At 36.1% G+C, this 25,816-nt stretch overlaps 1 protein-coding gene and 2 non-coding genes across 3 annotated transcripts in view; 2 read left to right on the forward strand and 1 right to left on the reverse strand.

Annotated features, from left to right (window-relative positions):
- The window catches only part of LOC150094785 (uncharacterized), a 173,264-nt gene that overhangs the window by 24,679 nt on the left and 122,769 nt on the right, over positions 1-25,816 (reverse strand). The gene's annotated exons all lie outside the window — the stretch shown is intronic.
- TRNAK-UUU (transfer RNA lysine (anticodon UUU)) lies at positions 2,483-2,555 on the forward strand. Its single transcript has one exon. It is a non-coding gene; the product is annotated as a tRNA-Lys (tRNA).
- TRNAK-UUU (transfer RNA lysine (anticodon UUU)) lies at positions 4,798-4,870 on the forward strand. Its single transcript has one exon. It is a non-coding gene; the product is annotated as a tRNA-Lys (tRNA).

Raw genomic sequence — 25,816 nt, forward strand, 5'->3', positions numbered from 1 at the left:
ACTTCATATACACTCAGTACCGTCGAGAGGGTGTAGCATAGGGGGCAGCCTGCCTCACGGCGGGGCTTAACAAGGGCGCAGGTTCAGCCATATTGCGGTAGGCACCGTCGCTACGCTAACAATTCCTGTTAGCATAGCAAGTGCGAATTATTTAAATATTTATTTTAAATCTAAAATAACAGAACTTAAAGTCCGGTAAGTAGGAATGAATAGGAACTTACTGAGGAACTTGTATACCTGGTACCACTGGGACTTAGAATGGGGAAGAGACTGGCCCGGGAGATGCCGCTCACGAGGAGCGGCACCGCCTCGCAGTAAGCCTTCGCCGCCCGGGTTCTCAGCTTGAGATCTCTTCAGCGAGAGCCAGGCCCAGAAGTGGAGATACCAGGCAGAAGCATTAGCAAGGTCATCTCTACCTATAGGAGTTGCCAAATGGTGTGCCACCTTTTAATTAAATTACTCTGGATTTAGAGAAAGATGTTGAAAGTTTATTTTTCACTTGGTCAGACTATAATAAATTTAGTTTAATCCTTTATCCAAGTGTGAGCAAACAAAGTTTGCGCCTGAAAGTATCTTCAGGACTGGGATAAGGTGGTACAACACCAGTCACTAAAGGTCGAAAGTAGTCTGGGTAGTGGCCCTTCCCTTAATGCATAACATTAGACATATCCGCAAGGAGATGTGTTTTGCATTATGGGAGATACTGAGACAGGAGTGTTGGTAGCTTGCTCCACCTTTGCAACGAGTTGCCCTGGTGTGTACCACCTTAACCCAGTCCTGAAGATACTTTCAGGCGCAAACTTTGTTTGCTCACACTTGGATAAAGGATTAAACTAAATTCATTGTAATGTGTGTGTGTGTGTGTGTGTGTGTGTGTGTGTGTGTGTGTGTGTGTGTGTGTGTGTGTGTGAATTTCTCATCCTACGGCTGTGGTGAATATCAGAGCTATCAAACATCAGCTTACGTCCATCACAGCAATCAAACTAATAAACAATCATTAACCGGTGTCATCCTCAAAGAAGCTTCATAAAAAAGCTTCGATGATGCAAGCTGAGACACACCTCAACCCGGGATCAACAGAAAAAAAAAATCCATTTATTATTACTACAGCACTTATACATTAAAGCAAAAATGGTAAATATATGTAATTTATTGTTATTGTATAATATATACTGTAAAAAAGCAATCTTCAACGCAACATTTGTATGAAATTTGTATGAAAACTTCATTGTTAAATACCACAACAATATGTGCTGTAAACTCATAATATACAATCATAATTTTAATAATAAAAAATTAAAATTTTATGGTAGAAATCTAGTGTATAAAATGAACCTTAATCTGCAGCACTTTGTTGCTGTTCTTTGTAAAAGAACGTCACTCAAGATGATTATTGTATATCATCCTCATAATACATCAATATATATGCAATAATATATATATATATATATATATATATTAGGATAACCAAGCAATTTTATATGCTTGGTCATTTTAGCTCCTAATCCCAAGTATGCAAACAATTAAGTTTGCGCCTGAAACAAAGTTCAAGTCTAAAGATGGTACAACACCAGGGCAACTCATTATAAAGGTGGTTAAAGCTTTGATCACTATTCTTAGTATTTTCCCATAATGTAAAGCACATCTCACTAGAAGATGTATACTGCAATGCATTATGGGTGGGGTCACTACCCAGAGCAATCTTCAACGCAACATTTGTATGAAATTTGTATGAAAACTATAATGCATTGCAGTATACATCTTCTAGTGAGATGTGCTTTACATTATGGGAAAATACTAAGAATAGTGATCAAAGCTTTAACCACCTTTACAATGAGTTGCCCTGGTGTTGTACCATCTTTAGACTTGAACTTTGTTTCAGGCGCAAACTTAATTGTTTGCATACTTGGGATTAGGAGCTAAAATGACCAAGCATATAAAATTGCTTGGTTATCCTAATATACAATATACCCAAGTTAAAAATTTATTCCCATATATATATATATATATATATATATATATATTATTGCATATGTATATACAACAATAAAAACAATAATAACAATACAAAATATTATTATTATTATTAAGAGTGCTGTCTAGTACTACTTTTACATCGATTCATGTTCACGACTTTAAAAAAAAAATGACCTTCTCTCAGAATTATTTTATTTTTTATTTCATTTCTATTGGTGTGACTTACTGGCCGAGTGCACATCGTCTTTGCTCTCTGACCCTACAGGTCTACATTCGAATCCTATTGCGTATGAAGGTTGGCAGATGATTTTCGCTGTCCGATATGACACTGCTATCTACTTATTGGGTGAAGCCTGAAGAGGGCGTGCAAGACCGTATTATGTTCGGTCTGAAGGACCATAGAAAATCACGAAACTCATGTTCCTGAAAATAATATTCGCAAATTATTTACTTCTTACGACTTGATATTGCTATATCAGGCTTATGTAGAGAAATACGCATGCGTGCCCGGATGGCTCAGTCGGTAGAGCATTAGGCTTTTAACCTAAGGGTCCAGGGTTCAAGTCCCTGTTCGGGCGATATTCTTTTTTTTCTTTCTCTTTCTTCTTTTTTTATTATTAAATTCCATATTTTTTAGAATAGTATAGGTGGGATTGTCATAAAAAAATGAAATAAATACCATTTGCTTTAGTGATAAGCGAACTTCATAGCTAAACTTGTTTCCATTCCATGCGTTTCAGAAAACAAAGCAAAACTGACATTTTTACTGATTGCTTGAAGAAAAATCATCCACGGAAGTTAGAATACTATAAAACTATAGCAACGTAAGAGTTTTAAATATTTATTTATATTTTATGTATTAAATTTAATCATTGCGTTGTTTTTATTCTATTTTGCTTTGAAGTTAAAAAAAAAAAGCTCCGTAAATTACGAAGAGCTTGTAAAATTAGTATATACAGATCTGAAGAATTACAATAATAAGAAATTTAAAAAGAAAGATGCAAAAGTTTTTTTAAGTCGTTGATATTCTTCGCTAGCATAAGACCATCATGTTGTTTATGGAAGTTCTGAAATGGTTTGAAGATGTTCCATGTTTGATTTTGGGAGTCCACCCACGTGCTAAATGTTCAACTGTTTACAATCATATTGAGGGTGAAATTGACAAAAAAATATAAATGAATAAAAAAAAAAATGAAGTTGGTATTTCAGCGACATAAAAAACTCAAAGAATGAAGTGCAATGAAACTAATTTTTTTTTTTTCTTTTTTAAATCAACAAGCTCTCAACAATGGCGCTCAATAGTTAACTTTAATGATGTCCATCTGTTTTGGGAGTGGAAGGATAGCTTTTCCGAATACGTAAAGAAAAAAAAAAAAACAGTACAATTTTCCCTACGGTTCTAATATGTATTGCCTATCATAGTTAACGAAGGTCACAACCAGTACTTAATATATGAGACAACAGACAAATAAATGATGAGTGAAGTCACTCAAGGTATAAGATCTTTCTTTTTTTCGAAGATGTTTGAGTAATCTAGTACAAACAGAGTATATAAAAAACATAAACATAGCGTATATAATAAAAAAAACATAAAAAAAACACCGCACGTTACACACACACACACACACACACACACACAAAAAAAAAAAAAAACCGGCCGTAGTACTCACACTGTTACAAAAGATAACACGAGTATTATAGTTTAGGGACAGATGAAGGCATTGATAGCTTGAAATCATTATCAGTGAAGGTCAAAGGATAAAGGTTGCCCACCTTTCTTCAAAAAAAAAAAAAAAAAAAAAAGCGGGTAGAACTTAAGCACTTCTGCTTATTCCCTTTCGAAAATAAAGGGCGCTAAAGAATTTATTTTATTTATATTATTATTATTTTTTATAATACGTTTTCCCCAACGATTCTAAGGTCGGCATGTTAGCTGATATTGGCTCATGTCGAATCACAGTCATTGACTGACTCATTGACATGGAAGAGATTGAATACATTATATCTATGTGTGTGTGTGTGCGCGCGTGTTTATAATTAACTTGGTGTGTTTTAAAGAAAGAGAAACGATCTATCCAAAAGGAAACAATGCTTGTATCTCCTCTTAAGACGATTTAACTTAGGTGCAGTTGAAAAATTGTCATATCCTAAAGGCACTCCAAGTGGTGACGGGATTCGAACCCGTGTTTTCCGAAATGGCACTTGGAAGCTGCTCAAAATATCATATCATCTACATAAGAAAGTAAAACAGTAAATCAGAAATGGGGGGGGGGGGGAGAAGTTAATTTTATTCTTGAAGATATCACATCTCCGATTGATTTGTTCAATGTATTACGTAAAAATCGTACTTGGGTTGATCTTGGATTTTTAAAGATAAGACTTTGTTTGAGTGCAATAGAGTTTCGTGCAAAAGAGTCAGCATGTTTTAATTTAATTCAATTGATTATTATTTTGTCTTTCTGAGCAGACCTGCTTGGCTATTGGTTTTAACGTATAATCCTTCCATGAGCATGAATGTTTTTGATTGTCTTTAGGTGTTGGAATTTTCATATTTATATGGAAATTTCCGTATTTATTTCAATATAAAGAGTTCTGGCATTAATGGAATTCGAACCCAGGTCGAATTGGACAATCATAAAAGACACTGGTCGTCTATTTTCAAAATATAGGAGGAAAACTACAGAATCACTTGGGAGACTCTTCTGCCATATTGGAATCAAACGGTTCGATTATGAATATTGTTCTTCATAGTAACAATACTATTACAAATTTAATTAATAACTATATAAAATATCATATGTAGGCAATCAACAATCAGAAGCCCGGATGGCTCAGTCGGTAGAGCATTAGGCTTTTAACCTAAGGGTCCAGGGTTCAAGTCCCTGTTCGGGCGGCTTTCTTTTTGCAATTATTTTTTATTTTATAACCGATCTAGTTGCCTGAGTAAAGACTTAAAGTGGTTTGAAATAGATCTGTGTTTAGTTTTTCGAAGAGTATTCTCAGATTATTCAACCTAAAAGCTCATCGCACTAAAATGTACAATAGGTTTTTGATTTTTCTTTTTTTTCTAAATTAGATCGACAAAAAATAATAGCAATAATTAAATAAGTAAACAGTGCTTTTGTGCAATGTGAAGACTATTATTTGTTTTCTGTTTAAAATATTGTGAATAGTATGCATGTCAAACGCAAATGACCTGAATTTGCATATCACTGTCTAGTATCTGAATATTACCATTGGGCAGAAATGGAACAAGAACAATAACAAATGCGCCTCTGTAATATTCAAATATAAAAGGATAAAGAAAAAACAACAGCGTAATTACCACATAGTGCCTCAAAATTTATTAAAACCACTCTAAAACAAGCATTTAATGAGCCAATAAAATCATAGTTGCGAAACCTAACGTGTAGCTGCGATTTAAACTTTGCTCTTTTAAAAGTATTATGCAAAATACAGAACTATTTCATTAATTTGCAGTATTTATTTAATTAATTCATTAATTTGCCTGATGCTCCAAGGAAAGTTTGATTTGCGTCTTCTGCATATATAAAAATATCTTTTAAAATACTTGACCATGCGTATTTTTAGCAGATTAAAAAAAAAGTTTCAAATCCTACTATGACTATAAAAGTACACAAAAATACTTCATAGCATTGTATCTTCGTTGAATATGTACAATAGATCGAATTGTAGACTAAACCTAATAATTATAATTCGGTAATACTCTTGAAACGTAACTTTTGAACCTGACGCTACAAGTAAAGAAGGCTTGAATTCGTTGGAAAAGTAGCATCGTGGCGCCATCTAACGAGCAGAGTCATAAGTAGAGCAGAAAGATTAGTTTGACACTCGAAGTAAAGTGCGTATTACTACGCGATCATAAATTTACAGATTTAATCCTGAAGAATAAACAATAACGTACTTTTTTTTTTTTTTTTTTTTTAAGAATTAGTTTAAAGATTTCTGATATATGTCCTGCATCATAATAATTTCTAGAATAATATCATGAACATCTGATAAAACACGCCATCAAAATAGTCAATAGTTAAAGGCATATTCATATTTTCATTCAAATACTGTGAGAGCTTCACTTAGCAGTACATGCGAATGCAATATTGAGGATAACTACTAATAAAAATCAGTAAATAAAATAAAAAATAAAAAATACCGCAGAGTCTGACCAAGTTAAAAACCGATAAAGAGCGTTAGTTACTTCCAATAAATAATTACTACATAAATTCAAAAACTTACCATAACAATGACCAGTAAAATCAAAAATAAATAATTGACAGCTTTTAATTACAGAAGCATTGTGCGAGGATAATGAGAAGAATGAGAAGCAGCAAGAGGTGTACACTCATTGACATTGTTATGATGCTTCCCAAATGAATTAGAAATTCAATCGGCAGCAGACAATTACCGTTAATAATGAAAGTCTGCATATAAGATTCAATCGATGTCAAATGGTAGAGTAACGTATTAAGGTGGCCAAAATTAAATTGCATCGAATTGTATTGTGTTTAAAAGAGGAAATGTACGAGAACAATATTTTGATGTAGATTTCTACATCAAAAGTGTTCAACACAAAATCTACAAGACTGATTTCGGTTTCCAGATTATATTTTGGAGGCCTTGATGACATTAAGATACGGGCATTTACCAGCTCTGTTATGACTCTCATTAAAAATAGTTTAACTAAATACTCCAATACTTATTCAATACATTTGTAGAATTCCTTTATGCTGAGCTTGCAAATGTAATCCCCGAGCATGTTAGCTGGAGTTAAGAAGGGATGAACCAAAAAAAAAAAAAAATTCGTATTGTGTTGGACCAGATTTAGCCACTTGAGATCGAGATGCCCACATTAATGCTGGTGCTTGACTTTTCTCCTTATAGATGGAGAAAAACATTCGAATAGAAATATATTGGTCCATAGTTGGGATCTGAAAGGAAGTGTTCACTTGTTTGCTGATGATGCAAAGTTGGGTAGAGCAATAGTGAATGCTCAGGATGTCAAAATTTTGCAAGATGATTTGGATAGTTTGGAGGACTGAGCTAAGGAAAATGGATGTCGATTTAATGTGACAAAGTGTAAGGTTATGCATTTTAGGGTGAAAGGATTAGCAGCAGTATACCACATTGGTGGAACTATACTCCAGGAGATTGACGAGGCCAGGGATATGGGAGTGTTGGTGGATAGGGAGTTGAAGTTTAGGGGGCACATCGCAAAAGTGGCTAAATGAGCTCATCAAATCACTTGGTTGCTGACAAATACTTTAACAAGCAGAGACCAACAAGTTATTGTTCCTCTGTATCGAGCCTTGATAAGACCCCATCTGTGCCCAGATTTGGGAGTCAGGATTTCTTCTTGATGGGGAGAAGGTGGAGAGGATCCAGAGACGAGCGACCAAGATAATAGCAGGACTATGGAATGAACCTTATGAGAACTGTTAAAAATTTGTGGGTTGCAAAAATTGGTTGATAGGCGGAAAAGGGGTGATATGATTGAGACATTCAAATTACTGAAGGGTTTCTATAGGATTAATTTAGAAGATATTTTTGAGAATAGGACTGATGGTGGGAGGAATAGGGGCCATACATGGAAGCTGGGCAAGAATGTGGTTAGCAAGGGCGATAGAAGCTAGGTTTATTACTTGGAGAGTGGTGAATGAGTGGAATAAGCTGCCAGAGTCTGTTGTGGGTGCCATGACTGTGAATGAGTTGAAGGCGAGGTATGATAGATACTGTGTGAATGTCAAATAGCTGTTCTTGACATGATGTTAAGGCATCCCTCGATGAGTCTGTCGACTCCTTGGAGTCTCCCGAAATAATAATAATAATAATAAAATAATAATAATAATAATAATAATAATAGTTTGATCCCGAGTTTGCATGAATGTCAAAAAGAGGTTCACTTAGATCAAATGTTGATATTTGAAAAATGTGTGTGGAAGAACTAAGATTTACACTTGCTATTTCTTGAAGTCTGCCTTTTTTCCGATGGAAGTCGAAATTGCAAAGGGCACAATACAAAGCTACAATTTTAAAAGAAACTTCAGATAATCCAGAATTCTACTTACCCACTTTGTACTCATTGTAGAAATATTTGACAATCAGTGCGGAAAATATTTCAATCACATAATATACAATAATATGTTTCACTTATACGCCTAAATAAAGAAATTAAAATCCGGATACCTAATAGTCCGAAGCAACCTTTGTTAATGGAGAGAGAGAGAGAGATAGTTCTATTCTTAGCAGATTATGAAAGAAAAGTGCTAATACAAAGGCTATGTTGATAAACTTTACATTACTCACCCCCAAAGAGATGTTGATCTTTCAGATTTTTATTTGCTTTACAAGATTTTTGAACATGTATAACATATATATGTGCCTGTGCCTGCAATGAATGATGTCCAAATATTAACGATAACCTTCTATGTAAGCATTTAAAGTTGATCCAGTTCTGGTAACAATATTACTTGCACATCGCATTGCAAATCAATTCCGGTGCATTTTCCCCCCTCCAAATAGAGAAATACAACTATTTTATACACGTTATAATTTTTTGGGTTGATTAACGAATAAAACCAATTCTCTCTCTCTCTCTCTCTCTCTCTAGCAATCATTTCCATTTTTTTTTTTTTTTTTTTTTTGGTATGACTGACTCGTAAGAAAAGCAACAGAGGTTCGCTAACGATACAGACAAACGCATTTCATCTTTTTCATTCAAGTGTGCGTGCGTGTCCACTGGTCAGAAACCCCAAGAAGAATGGAGTGAGTGTCACATTGAAGGGTGGTCAACAAAGTTGCATGGAATTCTAGGTTTCCTAGACAAACCTCCAGACAATCAAGAAGAAATCTTATAAATAGCCGTCAAAATTTCAAAGTACACACATCCCACTGGAAGTGTATAGACAGTGGGTGAGGAGAAGAAAAAAGAACGCATTCACAAGAAAGTCGTGGTGGACCAGCTTAAAAACAGGAAATAAATGGCGAACGTAAGACATTTATTTCTTCTTACCTATTCATTCGCTTCCACACCCCTTCCGTAAAAGTGACTCCATCACTCAAGAGAATTTTGAAGGGGGGATAAGGGGGGGGGGGTGACGACGAGGCGGAGATTAGGGGTTGGAGAAGGCTGTCACTCGGGACGGTAGACTCCAACTGAGAAGGTGGAGAGGGCGTGGCATTGCGTGGGGCCAACGTCTTGTGATGGATGACAGTCCCTGAGTGGACACTCCACATTCACTACGGCCACAAATCACGATGCAACAGAAGCCCGATGACAACACACCCTACTACCGTCTCTGTTCCGTTCAGCTCCAATGAACCGAGTGAAATCGGTGAACGATTGCCGGGGTAAGGCCCCGTTGACTCGAAAAGCGAGCTATTCTCGCTTGGGTCATCACTGGCGCCAGGTCCGTAGCTACAGGACAAAAGGTACGTTTTGTATGGACCATCTCGAACCCATATCCGAAGTCTATGTAACCTACGGGTGTGAGCGGAGAGAGAGAGAGTGGGGGGGGGGGGATGTCGCAATTACGATCGGTGATATATTGACGGCAAGGCCGAAAGTGACCTAGGTAGCTATTATATAGCGTTGACCCCAAGAGTTCTCGGCCAAACGTCTAATAGACCGGTGTTTAAGCGACACCAGCAATTATCAGTAACGCTCCCCTCCCTGCTTAGAGTATTTGAGAAGATAAACACCTCGTATTAGCTGCGATTTTCAGCTCCTGCTAGTGATATTTGTGGCAATTTGTATGTTTATTGCTTGTTGTAGATCTGTTTGTGAAAAAAATAATTAGATGGCGCTACTGATCGCGATAAAAATTAAAAATATTGCAATAATGACTTACAGGAAGTTACGTATGGAAGTTTCTTTACACACACCAAACAATTTTTATATAAAGTTTTAATAAGTTACAGCCCTATTTCCTCAATCTTTCAAAGTGGATTTCTTCTCCATTTCTTCGTTTATTTCACTCGCGATAATTACGTATTTTCCTTCACTTCTATATCAATAAAAGGAGGAAAATACGTAATTATCCATAGTTTATATTTTTACCGACAGATGTCAGAGAAGTTTGTTTATATTTCATATTATTATTACTAAAGATTTCATTTATTTAAGTAGTTTAAAGTATAAATGTTTTCGCCATTAACTTTTTATATCTTTCGTTGTGTGTCACTGAAATTGAAAACTTTTGGTTTATTTTGTTCCTTCAGTGAATTGCGGAGAGAAATAATAAATACCAGTCGGATGGGATGTGCGTATTATAGCTTTGACTTCTGCGCCGTACCTACTGACCTCCGAAGTGCTATTGCTGTGTAAATCATGTGCAATTGTCCTCGGCTGAGAGATAAACGGGTTTTTCACAGGTGGCCTTGCAGAGGAAGTACCTGGATGTCAATAATGCCGGATTAAAAGCTTTATGAGAGTGTGCTAGAGAGAAGGAGACTTATTGTTATACCGGCCACTTGGGGTTGAGAACAGGCCTTTGCACAGTTCCTGAACAACTATAAAAAGTCGGCGTCTCAGGCGTTCGCCATTCCGCTAATTACGTTTGAAACTGCAATGTAATTGGTCGCGCAGTTCCGAGTTTGGGGATCATCCGAGTAAAGTTTGAATGAAAGTGTATCTTACGCTCATGGGGTGGGGGGGAAGAAAGGTTCTATTCAGCACTTAACGATCTACATCCCCCCCCCCTCAAACCCTCCCATCCTTAGTAAGTCCCTGGAGATTTTTCACTTCCCTTGACTGTGTTGTGAGCTTGCTACTTGACCACGCTATGATTTTAGTGCGTGCATTGTAAGTTCTGTGGGCTGTTCCAACTTCAACACCAGAGGACGCCTTTGTCACAAGGTCTCTAATGTATGGCACCCTCTCGCCTTGTTTCACACCCATTTAGGCCTCCTGTTGAGAGGAGAGATACACAGAAAAGGTGCCTTAGAAACAGACAGAGACAAAGCCATTATGGCACGGTGGGTGGCTTACCACTAACCTGTGGTATCCTGATTCGTACTATCTGTAATACATTCTATCTGAACACAGAGGACGGCAAACTTCTCAAGGATTTCGTCTTAATCATAAAAAGAGAATAAAGAGAATGCTACAAATGATGGTTTCGGCCTCGCCCATGACGAACTATTGTAGAGAGAGAGAGAGAGAGAGAAATCCAGTATATGAACATAGAGAAATCGTGATTGGAGCAGGTAGTGCTATTGATAAATGAGATGCCCATCGTACAAAAACGCTATCCTTTCAGATCTAGAGCCAAATAGGCAAGTTCTGCTGTCTGATATCTTCTCTCCTAAATATAAATTCAACATACCAATGAATTTCGTAGTTTTTAATTTGTTATTGTCGACAATTTTTTCTAAAGATTAAGAATTATACTGCATTCGACCTGAAATATACAGCTGTTTTCCGAAATTCTAGTTACACTTAATTGGTAAAATCTATATTGCATTTGAATTTGAAGGCTCTAGATGAACTCAGGCTTCAAAAGTGTTAGATGGGGTTACGCTAAATATTTCAGCAAGCGCAGATCTTTCTCTCTACTGTGGAGTAATAAGTTGCACTACACGTGACGTATCATAAAGACCCAGAAGGACGTGTTCCAAAGAACGCTTTCTAAGACTGTATTGGTCTGCAGTGAAGTTTGATGGAAGGGACTCGTTAACACAGTTTGGGATTAGAAAAATCAGCTAACGCCTTTTTATTCCCGTATACGGGGAGTAGGCGAGGCCATTTAGCCCTATCTAACTTTTGGAGACTGAGTGGGCAGTTCAATCTCCACCGGTACCAATCAGAGATAGATGGCCCAAGGCTATCACTAATTAAGCGGTACACAGTGAAGAGAGAGACGGCTCAAATGTGCCGCCATCTCGTGGTCCCTAACCCTAACACAATATATTTAATGTCTGAAATAATGTGGGTTCTACGGTCGATTTTCTTGAGTTTACAGGACGAAAAACCTGCTTGCCCGTGCCAGAGATCGACTAACTCGGGAACCGGTCGAAAAAAGGCTTAGAAAAATTTCCTCTAGTCGCCACTAGACTCGAAACCAAGTCTTCCTTCGTGCGGCCAAGCGCCGCGGTGTGCAAACGCCACATCCACTGAGCTACACAGGCTCTACACAGTTTGGGATATGACTGTTAATTGTGGCGATGATGTTTTTACAATCTCCACAATTCTGCTTTATCTTCGTTGATTCAGAGGCAGGGTTACCATACGTCAGCATTTATGCGGACATGTCCGCATTTTGATAATTAAAATATCTGCTAGTGTTGTCACAATGCCAGTGTTGAAAGGCTCCTTTCATTAATACAAGCTCAGTGGACCAAGGAAAGAAATAAACTTACCATAGAATCTGTGAAAGGACTTGCTATAGTTAAATTTAATTACAGACATTTTACATGTAAAAATATGTTCGATTGTTTGTGTCGAAACAAAAAACTGCTAAAGAAAATTAGGTCTAGTGAAAAATATGCATGGGAGCAAAGTAATGTATGTGATAAGTCTAATTCTTTTTCATGTAGGCCTACTCTTGTTTCATATGACTTATGATGACACTTAAAATCTCATATTTTTGTATGTTCTTATAAGCATACCCATCACATCTAATTAATGAAAAGCTTACAAAGGTAAAGATTTGAAACACATGTATTTATTTTAGTGTTAGATGTTTGTGTCCGGAACGAGTTGGTCAGGTGATGGGGTGTCAGCATTTTGGCATTTTAGAATATGGTAACCCTGAGGACCATATTGGTTCTGTAAGTCGTCTATATTAAATATTTTTCTCTACATTCAAATCCTTCTTCCATTTTACTTGTTTAAATTGCCATTACTTTTGTGGAAAACTCATTTGAAAAGTAAACTCAACATTTATAAAGGCGCCTTTTTTGCCACAATAGCAAAAATTTCTTTTCGCGAAAAGAAACCTGTCCCATCCCCACATCCTCTTCCACATGAGTAGCTAATTCAGGTTTTGTTGAAAAGACCTAGAAAATATCCAAAACATTTTCTAGATACCATATCATAGTTTCGATTATTCTTTCGTCTATGGCATACAGATATTTTTTAGAAAATTAAAATTACTAATTTCTTTCTGTTCGATTAGAATCCCGATTTTTTAATCAGGCACTTGAATCACGTCAAACTTTAATGAAATATTCTAAACATCATTCGCCAACAGATTTGAATGTTTCACATTTCTTTATCTGACAATATGTATTATCATACTGTACTTACCAGCGATGGTATTCTTGTATGTTAATTGCGCCTTCTTTGACCAATTTATCTGTATACAGAATGAAAAATCCCAATTTCAGGGAGAGAAAAAACCTTACTACCTCAGTATGAGGTCAACTAACTTACCTTACCTTCAATTGGAAAAGTCCATATAAAGATGGAGTCTTCTAAATGGGGTGATAAAACGAAAGATGTGACTGGTTCCTTTAAAGCAGGGGTCTCAAACTCAAACGCAGCAAAGGGCCAGTCAATTAGATGTATATCAGACGAGGGCCATATTCAATATTATTCTGTGAACCAAAACCAACTAAAAAAAGAAAGGCTCTAACAAAGGCTCTTTTGTTGCCTGGCCTTTACGACTTACGTGAACAGTTACACCACCATTTAAATTTTAAATTTATAACCATTTTTATTTTTAAATTTAAAAAATATAACAAGTTCAGAAAATATAAGTTCAGTTACATTTTATTCAAAAAATGTAACTGAAAAAAAAAACTTTATTAGAAATTAAAGAAATTTATTGGAAACATCTTTCATTACTTTTCTACATAATTTCCTCCATTGTTCAGGCATTGTTCGGGGCTCCAAGAATTGTACACCTTTGTCGTAGAAGGTTGCCTCCTGTGACGCAAACCATGTATCGACTGCTTCTTTGACGTCGTTGTCGTCTTGACACAGCCGGTCACTAAGGAAAGATTTCAGATGTTTGAACAGGCGAAAGTCGCTTGGCGCGAGGTCAGGACTATATGGGGGATGATAGAATCGTTCATCTCCTGCATACATGTCTTTCCTTCATTAAAAAGTCTTATCCATCTTCATACCATTGAATCACTCATTGCGTGTCCTCCATAAACCTCAATAATTTGCCGATGAATTTCAGCTGCTTTAACGTTCCTCGCTTTCAAGAAACGGATAACTGACCTAATTTCACATGCGGCGGGCGATTCGATTTTTTTAGACATTATAAACACACACAAAGAAGCGTACACACTGCGAGAATGTCTAAAAATGGCACCAACGCCTTGCTAAGGAATCAACAAACTCAGCACGCTCAGCACCATTGCGATTACAGCGCTGCATGTGAAAATATTTAAAAACGGAACTTACTTTCTGGATGTCCCTCGTACATAATTTTGACTGACAAGAATAAAGATTTTTAGTGTGAGTCCTTTTTTGAATTTGATTTTGATCCTGAAACCTGACATCTTTCCCTCTGTATTAACATGTCAATATCTGCTTTTTCGTTTCGTGTTACAATATGAAGTATTATATTTAATCTAGAATCTTTTATCCGTGAGCGGAACTTTGACTTATTAAGTTTCATAATTGAAAATAATTGCTCACATACATAGATGCTTCCAAAGTTTGACAACATTTTTGCACAATAAATTTTATATTGGGGATATTTACTGCCGAGGTATTTATAAAAATTTGGTATGCCAACTTCGTTATATTTATTTTTTAGTTCTGTATTGCACTGGAGTTCAATTACTTCCATTTGTAATTCTTCGTCAACATTTTCAATATTAATTAAAAAAGGTGAACTGAATAATAATAATTCATTTTCAAACTGGCTGAAATCAGAAAATCTTTTTTCAAATTCAATTTTCAATTTGAGGAATGGGGGATGATGGAATCGTTCATCACCCTGCACACCTGTCCTTCCTTCATTAAAGTCTTACCCATCTTCATACCATTGAATCACTCATTGTGTGTTCAGCATCATTATTATTTCGAGAAATCGATTTAAGTGTAGGAAAGTGGGTTAAATTATTCTTTACCAACTGGGTTTTCCAAAGATAGAGTTTTAACAGAAAAGTTTTAACAGAAATGAATCATACATATGACATATCAGCTGTTCACGTCTTTGCAGAGCAGTATTCAAAGTGTTTAAGTGGCTTGTTATGTCAACTAAAAAGGCCAAGTCTTTGCACCAATCTTCATCAGTGAGCTGAGGAATCAATTTTCCTTTGGATGAAGTAAACGTGTCAATTTCTTTTAAGAGTTCAAAAAATCTTTTTAAAACGACTCCACGACTAAGCCACCTAACCTCCGTATAATATAGCAAACTGCTGTATTGTGAATCCAATTCATCCAACAAAGCATTGAATTGTCGATGATTCAAAGCCTGAAAGCGTATCCAGTTTACTGTTTTAATTACTACACTCATGACGTGTTCATCTTTAGTTTTTTAGTACAAAGTGATTCCTGGTGTATTATGCAATGAAACGATTTAAGTTTGTTCTTGCACAACATTTCCTTTTTCATTTGAAGTTTTGTAACAAGTCCGAAGTTAACATCAACCATAGAAGGAGCCCCATCTGTAGTCAGACTTACTAATTTTGACCAGTCCGCGTGAGCATTTTCAAGACTTTTCTCAATACACAAATGTAAGTCATTTCCTGTCGTTGTTCCTGATATAGGCACTATATTCAATAGTTCTTCAGTCACATTCATATCGTCATCAACGCCACGAATAAATATTGCTAACTGGGAAGTTTTAATAATGTCTGTAAATTCGTCAACTGCAATGGAAAACGCTACAAAATTCTTTATTTTTTCACACAATATATCTTGGTAGGTCTCTGCTATATTTTCAACACGCTCGGCAACTGTATTTCCTGATAGGCTTATACTTTGAAATGCTTGCTTTTTTTTCATTGAACATATGATTTCGACTGCACTTAAAATACAATTTTTATTAAAATCTCCATCAGTAAAAGGTTTCGAAGCCCGAGCAATTTTTTCACTTATGACGTAACTACATTTAACAGCAGCAGTATCACTTGTGATAACATCCAAAAATATCCTCTGTTGAAACTTCAGTTCATTTCTTAAATCTTTAAGTTTGTCATCACGCATCTTTTCTGTATATTTATCACAGTTCTTATGGTTTGTTTCATAATGGCGTTTTAGGTTATATTCTTTCACCACCGCGACATTATGCAATGAAACGATTTAAGTTTGTTCTTACACAACATTTCCTTTTGCATTTGAAGTTTTGTAACAAGTCCGAGGTTAACATCAACCATAGAAGGAGCCCCATCTGTAGTTGGGGCTCCTTCTATGGTTGATGCTAATTAATTAATTAACATCAACCATATTAACGTCAACCTAATTAATAGTCAGACTTATTAATTTTGACCTCGGATTTGTCTACATATTTCACGCAATTTGTCTTCATATCAAACATGTTGGAATATTTTTCACTTCCACAAAGATATATGCCTTCTCCCATTTTTCTTGAAAAGTTCTGCCTTCTTGATCTATTTTCTTTTTTTAACTTTAAATTCAGACATCGTTACGGGCAAAAAGAATATAAGTTATTGAGGTAACTTTTTAATAAACACACTATCATATTACAACGGTAACCTGTAACTTATTGACATTGTATCACGTGGCTTAAAATGGCTGCGTGACAAGTAACTTCCATTCAGTGTTGCCAACATTTGATGATAGAAACATGGTACAAAGAATTATAGTAATAAATTTTACTTTTGTTTAAAGTTGTCATAAAACATTTAGAAGTTTGAATTTTTTTTCTGTTTTAATCCGCGCAGGATGTTAGAAACATTGATTTTTAGAAAATACATCATTAAGGTCCCGGGCCGGATACGGCCCGTGGGCCGCCAGTTTGCGACCTCTCCTTTAAAGTGTTAAAATGGTCCCGTCTTTAAAGTTTTTATCCCTGTAAACTTTTGTAATTAGGCCCACTAACTCGATCCCAACGCATACACAGACATATATAAATGAGCAAATTTTACGGGTGACAGCTTCGGCTGCCAGCACAATCACGAAAGATCGGTCAACTGATTTTTTTTTTCTCTCTCTCTCTCTCTCTCTCCCTCAACCTCCAGTTACCATCTCGTCTTTAAATTATCCTCATGTCTTCTTGACCACTTTGAAATTCAGAAGAAGAAGAAAAAAAAACACTCCACAGGCCTAGTTGACTGAGAGGATGACATGCAAGTTCTTAGATACAATCCTGTGGGCACTGATGTTTGTAAAAGTCTTCGAGCGATACACCATATTTATTGTCCGCTGTCAGATTACCACCCTATTTATCGGTGGCCTAAAAAATAAAAAAAATTCCAGGATAAGAATTAAATAAACCAGGATACCTGGAAATTTTTATCTTTACCTACGGTACGATAGATGTGAACCATACCAAACTGTCGTGGAGGTGATTCACATAAAAACATTCAGTGACAATTATTTCATTTATTATTATTATTATCATTATTATTCATTTAACAGGTCTCCTGTTTGGTTAGGTTTCATGTAAGTTCCTCTAAAGTCCTTGAAACTTGAGGTAAGCACTAAACACATGTAATACCAAAACACGACTCAGTTATAGTTAGGCACTTTCCCTTTAGATCACTTTGAAAACTTTGAATTAATTTCATACTGAAATGTCACTTTTAGACGATGTGTGAATCATCACTTTGTATCAAAATACGGTGCATAATCAACCCAGAAAAATTATGAGTACTGCATTGCTTCTAAAATGAATGCACATGTCTAATTCAATTTTCTGGACGCAATAACAAAATTTTGATAGACAGAACCGTCTGCTGACAAAGGAATGATAACATAAATGGTAATATGACAACTATTACAAGCCGCGTAACATCTTCTTTGAGACCGGATAAAATATTTTATATAAACGCATGGTTATTTGGAGTAAAAGACAAAACAAAACAGAGTTATTCAATTATTCTAAAAACTATTTTAAGAATATCTTTGACCTTGCGACTAAAAAGGGTTGTCCATTTACGAAAATGAACTACATACTCGTAATACAGAAAGAAGAAATAGATTGATTTCATGCAGGTTACGATAAGAGTCACACACTTTTATTAAAGCACATTCTGAATGAAAGCCATTGCGAATGGTAACTACAATAAAGCAGTTCTTCAATGATAACCATGCGCTTTGTACTTTTTCTTAGAAAAACCACAAAGAGAAAGAAGATCACACAGAAACCTGCCATTTCCGTGCGAGAGTGAAGAATGAGCAAAGATAAGGAAATTCAGGTCCCTCATTTATCTCACCCTAACCGGAACTCCCTTTATCTTCCCTTCCCCATTGACCTCTGTACGTTTATCGAATCCCATCTCTGTAGTTAACATGCTACGATATGTGTCCGAAGTGTCAGGGTTGGACAGAGTGAAACATTGCGTCCATTAGGATCGGCGTGCCCAAGCATTTATAATAGGGGGAAGAAAAGGGGACTTTTACATCGGCGAGGATTTACACACTGTTTCCCTTCTTTCTTCCCATCAAACTCATTCTTTTAGTTAAAAGAAGTCGCAAGAATACGCATTTCGAGTATATCATCAAGAGATCTATTGATAGAGATGATCTATTGAGATCATTTCTATCAATGATCTATAATCTATTGTCAGAGAGTCAATGATCTATTGAGATCATGAATAGACCATTCACTGTGACACTCTGAATTTATCAATCGGAGTGATGATTGAGAGAGAGCGGGGGGGGGGGGGGGGTTTGACCGATCGGGTTATATGTTGATTATTAGATCAGTTGACTATGGATCATGTAATATTTACTATTCAATCAACAAATTAATGTCAAAATTGAAGGGCGATACGAAGTGAAAAGAGTACTTAACTATAATGAGCAAGAGAGACTAATCGGATGTTTAGATCGGATATTGAAGATATTTAGAAAGACATACAGATCTAAATAGGGTATATCTTTGCTTTAAGAAAGGGTAATCGAGATCGAATAGCTTAAAATGCAAAGTCCTTTATCTGGATAACAAAAATTCGGGTATTCTTAGTAATGGGGCTCTTTTATAACTCGCAAAATTTTCACTAGACACCAATGTTCAATTATTTTCTTAATGACCAGACCTCATAGCACTATATTGAAGTACTCTATTTAGAGCACTATAGTACTGTCTGTATTTAGAGTATTATATTGAAATTCGAAGTCTTTATCTTAGAAAGGATATTACAAAAGCGCAGAGAAGAGCAAAACCATATTCATATCTGGTATAAGTAACTATCCATATGAGGAAACACTTCATTAAAAACATTGCTGATTAATTATTGGTATCTCTTCTGTGTTTAATCTTAGTGGAAAAGTGAGGATTTTGTCTGTGTTCTGACATCGATATTACATTTGCTTTGTTTCTTTTCATCACATTAAATAACACTATTGACTTAAACGGATCAGCCATAAAATAATTCTGACTTCATCTGATTCCATAATTTTTGAATAGGTCTATTTATTTGATGACCGACCACTGAATTAGAAATTTTCATTTAATACCGGGTTTGACCTACTTTAGTCCGAATTATAGCACATATGCGGTTTGACACAGATTCCATAAAATGTTGGATTGCAGCTACGTTCACAACATACTAGGCGTTCACCAGATAGTCCTTTAACTGGCTCAGATTTGACGAAAGAGGACATTGCTCCTGTATCTGTTTTTCTAACATATTCCATACATTCTCAATGGAGTTCAGACCGGGACTTTGTGCTAGCCAGGGAACATGTTGGAAGTCACTGTCATGCTCGCTGAACCACTGCTGAACAATTCTTGCTCGATGGAGTCGTCTATGAACAATCGTCACCTGTTGGATAAAAAGTCAACGTTACAGGATGGACTTGATCCACAACAATATTCAGATATTCCTTGGAGGACACCTGACCTTCCAGCAATATCAAGAAACCTGTTTCGTGCCAACAGAACAAGCCTCAAGCTATGACACCACCTACAGACCCTTGAGTTGCGTTTCCAAAGCAAGCTGGATTGATTCCTTCCTGATACTCTTACCAAACTCTCTGTCCACTGTCGGTATACGGAACAAAGAGTCATGACTCGTCGGACCACATGACTTTTTTTCCACTCTTCCAGAGTCCAGCCAGAGTGTTTCTGACATCACTGTAGACTTACTTTCCGGTTCTTTGCAGAAATCAGTAGTTTCCGTATAGGCATGCGACAATTCCCTGCGAATGGTTCGGTGAGATATAGGGCGAGAACAGCCTTCATTCAATGCTTCGGTTAATTCCTGCACAAGGAATTTCGGTTTGCCCATACAAGCCTTTTCAGATGACGATGACCTCGTACTGATAGACTCTCTCTCTCTCTCTCTCTCTTAGGACCACAATTACGCCTCTTAGACAAATATAATGTGCGAGTTTTTTTCCACTGATTAAAGACTCGGGATATCTCTCCTTTTGAGAAGTCAGTCAGCTCTGCTGTTTTGAAAATCGTGGCTCCAACGAGAGGGGGAATCCACAATCAGCCCTTTATCGAACTCCAGACGATAGTTTGTTTTTCTCATTGCGATCAACACTATTGACGATTACTGATTATTGCATTCTTAAATAGTTGCCTAGTGATGCACGTGACCAAGTGTTTTGCATACACCCTGCATACGTGACGTTTATACATCTGCATAAAGGTTTCTAATTTAGTAGCCGTTTCGTGTATTTATTTCATTGCGTCAATTTCCGAGTTATTTGATCTCTGGCAGATGAGTAGTGTTTTTTCCTTCAAGAAGTTCGAGTTTTAACACAGCAAATTAAGAAAATTGACCGTCGATTCGTACTATTTCAGACAATAATATATAATGCTAAGTACCACGAGATGACTGCAGTTGTCTACCATACTCTAATACTCTTCTCCACAGATGCCTCTGAAAATTATTGATATCCTTGGGCAAACTCCTTGTCGTGGTAGGGTGGAGGCCGGCTCTCCACATGTTTCTATAAAGTTAATTAGAGCTAAACGTAATTATTAATCTATTAAAATGATGAATCCAATCATATTGACAGGTTTTCTTTGCACATATTCATAGCAAGCAGTATTACTGTTGTTTTCTTTCATCCAGGTGTTTTATTGCATGTATAATATGCTTTTGATGTCGTTGTAAATTGGCATTTTTACTTGGTTTCTATTATTTTGTGCTCTATTTATCACAATGACGGATATTGAATTACTGCCACTTTAATACAAAAGTAGATATTTTTCACTTGGAGCTCATTATTAAATGATGACATAAAGATATTGAATGCTTTCTATTATTGATAATAGATATATTAGTAGAACAAGTCATGATGAAATATAATCAGATTAGTATTATTTGTTAGGCTTTTTTCAACCGGTTCCCGAATTAGGATGATCTTTGATGCAAGAAAGTCGATTTTTTTTTTCTACCAAAGAAACTGCTTTTTAATCTTGCAACTTTATGACTTTAAAAAATCGAACTTGAAACGTGTTCGATACTAGTTCGATTAGGAAAACCAGATGGTGGCAGTTGTCTTTAGTATTATCATTTCAACCTTTGTCTCTTCAAGCTCATATAAATAGCTTTGGTGTTTTGCTACATAAAAACGCGAAACATTATCACGATTAAAAAAAATGGATAAATAAGATTTTTCCTGTATTATATTCATTATTACAGCTGTGTTTTATTATACCAAGCTTCTTCGCACTAAAAGAGTTATAATTCTGTGTATTAAATGTATTCAATAAAATGAAATAAATCTTTTAACGGCTTTGATTCCAGAAGGTAGATGAAGCTTCTTTCCTTTATCCTTAAATAACTTTTTGAAGATTGCTAGGCAGCGTCTCTCCACTCTTCAGCCATCACTGATAGTGAGTTCAATCTATCAATGAATTAAGACTTTCATAGGAGAGATCACAAAATAAATACCGCCATCTCGTGGCCCTTAACCTTAGAGGTATATATTATATCTGAAATAGTGCGAGTTCCACGTTAATTTTTTGGAGTTCGATTTGAGTAAAAAAACCCGGGTTTCCAGGACATCCTATTGCCTGTACCAAAGGCCAATATACTGTGTTTGTTAATTGCACGTATTCTTTTGGCTGATGTTTCCCTTCTGAGTAATAAAAAACCCAATCTTACAAGAGAAAATCCTGCAAGGAGACGTTACAAAAATTAAAGAATTCCTTGAAGATTAATATAAAAAAGTAACTCTTTTTGGTTATATAAAGTTATATAACGTTTCAATATTCAATTAAAGGCCGAAATATTTTAATCAAAACTATGAAAAAGAAAATAAATAAATAAATAAAACTCATCTGAGTAAAAAAAGGCTTCTTTTTACTAATATGAGTTTTTTTCTAGAAAGATAGCAGAAAAATGTATCCTAGAACGATCTTTTTCCTCTTATTCTACAGACTTGATACCTTTTGGTTTACAGACGTGTTGAATGAAGCATTGTAGGAAAAATAATTCCAAGAGTTTTTTGCTACGTTCTTCATTGGAAAATAGCATTTTGTCAGAAACAATGACTTTGTTGTGTTATTCCCCATCAATGAAAGAGGATAAATAAATACATAACTGAGCAATTGTTGGGTTATTTTTTTCTGAATATTCAGAAGTTAACAAACGTATTTCAGACGGCTAATCATCTATCGTACGTAACAAAAATAATCGTTGATCCGTCTAGGTGATAAAACACCAGACTTGCCGCTGTAATCAAGTCATTTTGTTGTTGTGCGTATTATCTATGTAACCTCTTGTGTACGGCTCGTTTAAGTTGTGGGCGGTCCAAACTAACATTGATGATGAGATAGCAGACTCTACAAACACAGGTTCCTAATTAGCATCGGAACGTTTTTATTTTGCGGCACATACTGTAGTCACACTTTCGTAAAAAAATCGAATGAAATAAATATGGTCAAATAATAATATTATTAGTAGTATTAGTAGTAGTATTGGCCTTCCACTAGGAGATTAAGCCCTTGGCAACGTCATGACCTTCGAATTATGCAAATTTATATTTATGTCAGGATGCAATCACTTATGTAGCACCTTGGGAAATGCCTTTTGCTTCCATAGCACTAGGCCGCCTGAAGAAAGACCGTTTGACTCTCTAGTTGCCGAAAGGAAGAATGTTTTCTAAGCCTTTCTTCGGAACGTTCTCGAGTTAATCGATCTCTGGTAAGGCTAGTAAGATTTTTTTTTTCTCACACTTTTAAAGATAATAATGTTAAGGTTTAGGGCCACGTGATGGGTATAGTTTTCTGCCTTATTCTTTATCTCTCAAAAGTCTTGGTTCATTGATAGCTTAGGCTCACGATCAGCGAAGGCTTCAAGCCTTCATTGATAATGTGCCCAAGGGTGGAAATTGGTTGCCCGTATGTCTTTAAAAAAAAAGTTAAGGCTGAAGGAGCTCCGTTTAACCCCCCCTTAGGGAATAAAGGTGTTTGAGGATTTGTTTTATTTTACTAGAATGTATACATAACTGCCACCAAACGAGGAGATTTGTCTTATATTTTTGAAGGGAAACTAGACTACCCAGAGGAAAACCAACCCTCATCCATAGTGTGAGAAGACTAACACAATGTTGGAGAGAGAGAGAGAGAGAGAGGACCACTAAAAAAGGACAGCTTGTGTATATGCGTTCAGCTTTTCTTCTCCTTTAAATACTGCATACTGTCTGCTTATCTATATAACACTACCAAATCAGGCAAAATTTCCAGCTTCTATAATCCTTCCAAAACGGGTTACGGAAATTGTGAATACTTCTATATATTTTCTTCATTAACAGTATTTGGAGTGTCCCTTATTTTAAATACATTGGCTCTTTACTCAAGAATTCTTAGGGTATTATAAGTGTATTTTAAAGGTAAATATATGCAGATTAATAGAGGAAGAAATTTTGCACCTACCTTGTTTGGAAGTGGGTTGCTTTCTTTCTCCATACTTCTGCTGTTTAAAAAAAAAAAAAAAGGTGGGGACGGGTCGGAAACGTGGGGGGGGGTTTGATAAATTAGAAAACTTGTTTTTTTTTTAAATAATATATATACATATATATACATTATTATATTTAAGGGCGCTTTTTGGGGAAAGGGGAGAGGTTATATGGGAAACTGGGGCGGGGGGGGGGAGCGTTAATGGAGTTCGAGCCGTTTCGATCCTGTATCGTCATCGGAACATTACGGGAGAAGTGTATGGCTATGTCATGACGGTTTCCATAGTCCTACACTTCTCCCGTAATGTTCCGATGGCGATACAGGATCGAAACGGCTCGCACCCCATTAACGCTCTCCCCCGCCCCAGTTTCCCATATAACCCCTCCCCTTCCCCAAAATGTGCCCTTAAATATAATAATGTATATATATTATTTAAAAAAAAACAGAGTTTTCTAATTTATCAAACACCCCCTCCACGTTTCCGAATCCCCCCCCTCCTTTTTTTTAACAGCAAACAGCAGAAGTATGGAGAAAGAAGACATCCCACTTCCAAACAAGGTATGTGCAAAATTTCTTCCTCTATTAATCTGCATATATTTACCTTTAAAATACACTTCTAATACCCTAAGAATTCTTGAGTAAAGAGCCAATGTATTTACGAAGACAGACAAAAATAGCCGTAAAAATAATGAACTCGTATATTTTGTTCTAATTCTCTACTATCTTGTTATGCCCTCTAGCAGAGTTCGGCCAAATGCATAAATTTAAATCAAATCTTCTCCTCTACAAACTAACCAATCAATTTTCATAACTAACATTCCTCAACACATTTACTCAACTTAGTCGATAATACTCATATAGCGTCAGTTTTCTTGACAGTATTATCACTTCTTTTCTCTTACAAACGAAGTTTCTTTTAATCAATTCTAAAATCTGCTGAGCTTTATTTGTTGTCTTATCAATATGATTTCTGAACTTAAATCAGTCAAAAGATGCAAATCTTTGTGTTCATTAAGTGTTTTTAAGCGTGTACATTCAACCCATATTCATCTAAGATTTTTTTTTTTACCGAATAGGATACACTTGCATCAGTTTATTAAAATTTTAATGCTATTTTCCTGTCCACTTCTCCGATTTCTTAAGACCATCCTGTAAAGAACGGATTATCCAACTGACCACTTTTGCTCAGATTTATATCGCGGCAAAGAGAGACATTTTACTCTTAGAATTTTAACCTAAATCCTTTTAGAAATATGCTAAGCAACAAGGATTCTAACATAGAACCTGTATTGTGATACTCCGGTCCTAATAATTCGGTTATTTGAGGGCCCTCCTTTAAATACTGCATGCTGTCTGCCTATCTATCAAACAAGTTCCAACTCATTGGTGATTATCAGTACCTATCTGGAACATTTTAATCATTTGTTTATGTGGAAGGTTATCAAAAGCTTGATATTATCCAAATAAAAAAAAAAATCGCATCATAAACCAGCCAGGCCAGCATTGCCAGCCAAGCTGGCCGAGTGGCTAGCGTGTCCGCTCTCCAGCCAAGAGGCTGCGGGTTCGAATCCCGCCGTGGACATGGATGTTTGTGATTATCTGTGGAAATACTAGTGGTGATGGTCGGGGGTAGATTGCGTTGGTGTAGTTGCGGTCAGTTGGTGGATTGTGAGTGGTGGAAGAAGAGTTGTAGAGTACATGCCCTCCCTCGATAAGATTTTGGACTCCCTGGAGGTGACAAATAATAATCACAATCTTGATCTATTTGAATCCTGACTTTATCATGTAAAATAAGCAGATCTGTCATAACCAACTTTTCTTTTAACGAAACCATGATCTTTCATTCTCAACCAGTAATCCCGATCAAGAAT

Source organism: Typopeltis vanoorti, chromosome 21 (genome assembly GCF_054136105.1).
Source record: "Typopeltis vanoorti isolate ZY-2024b chromosome 21, IOZ_Tvanoo_1.0, whole genome shotgun sequence".
Taxonomy (NCBI): domain Eukaryota; kingdom Metazoa; phylum Arthropoda; class Arachnida; order Uropygi; family Thelyphonidae; genus Typopeltis; species Typopeltis vanoorti.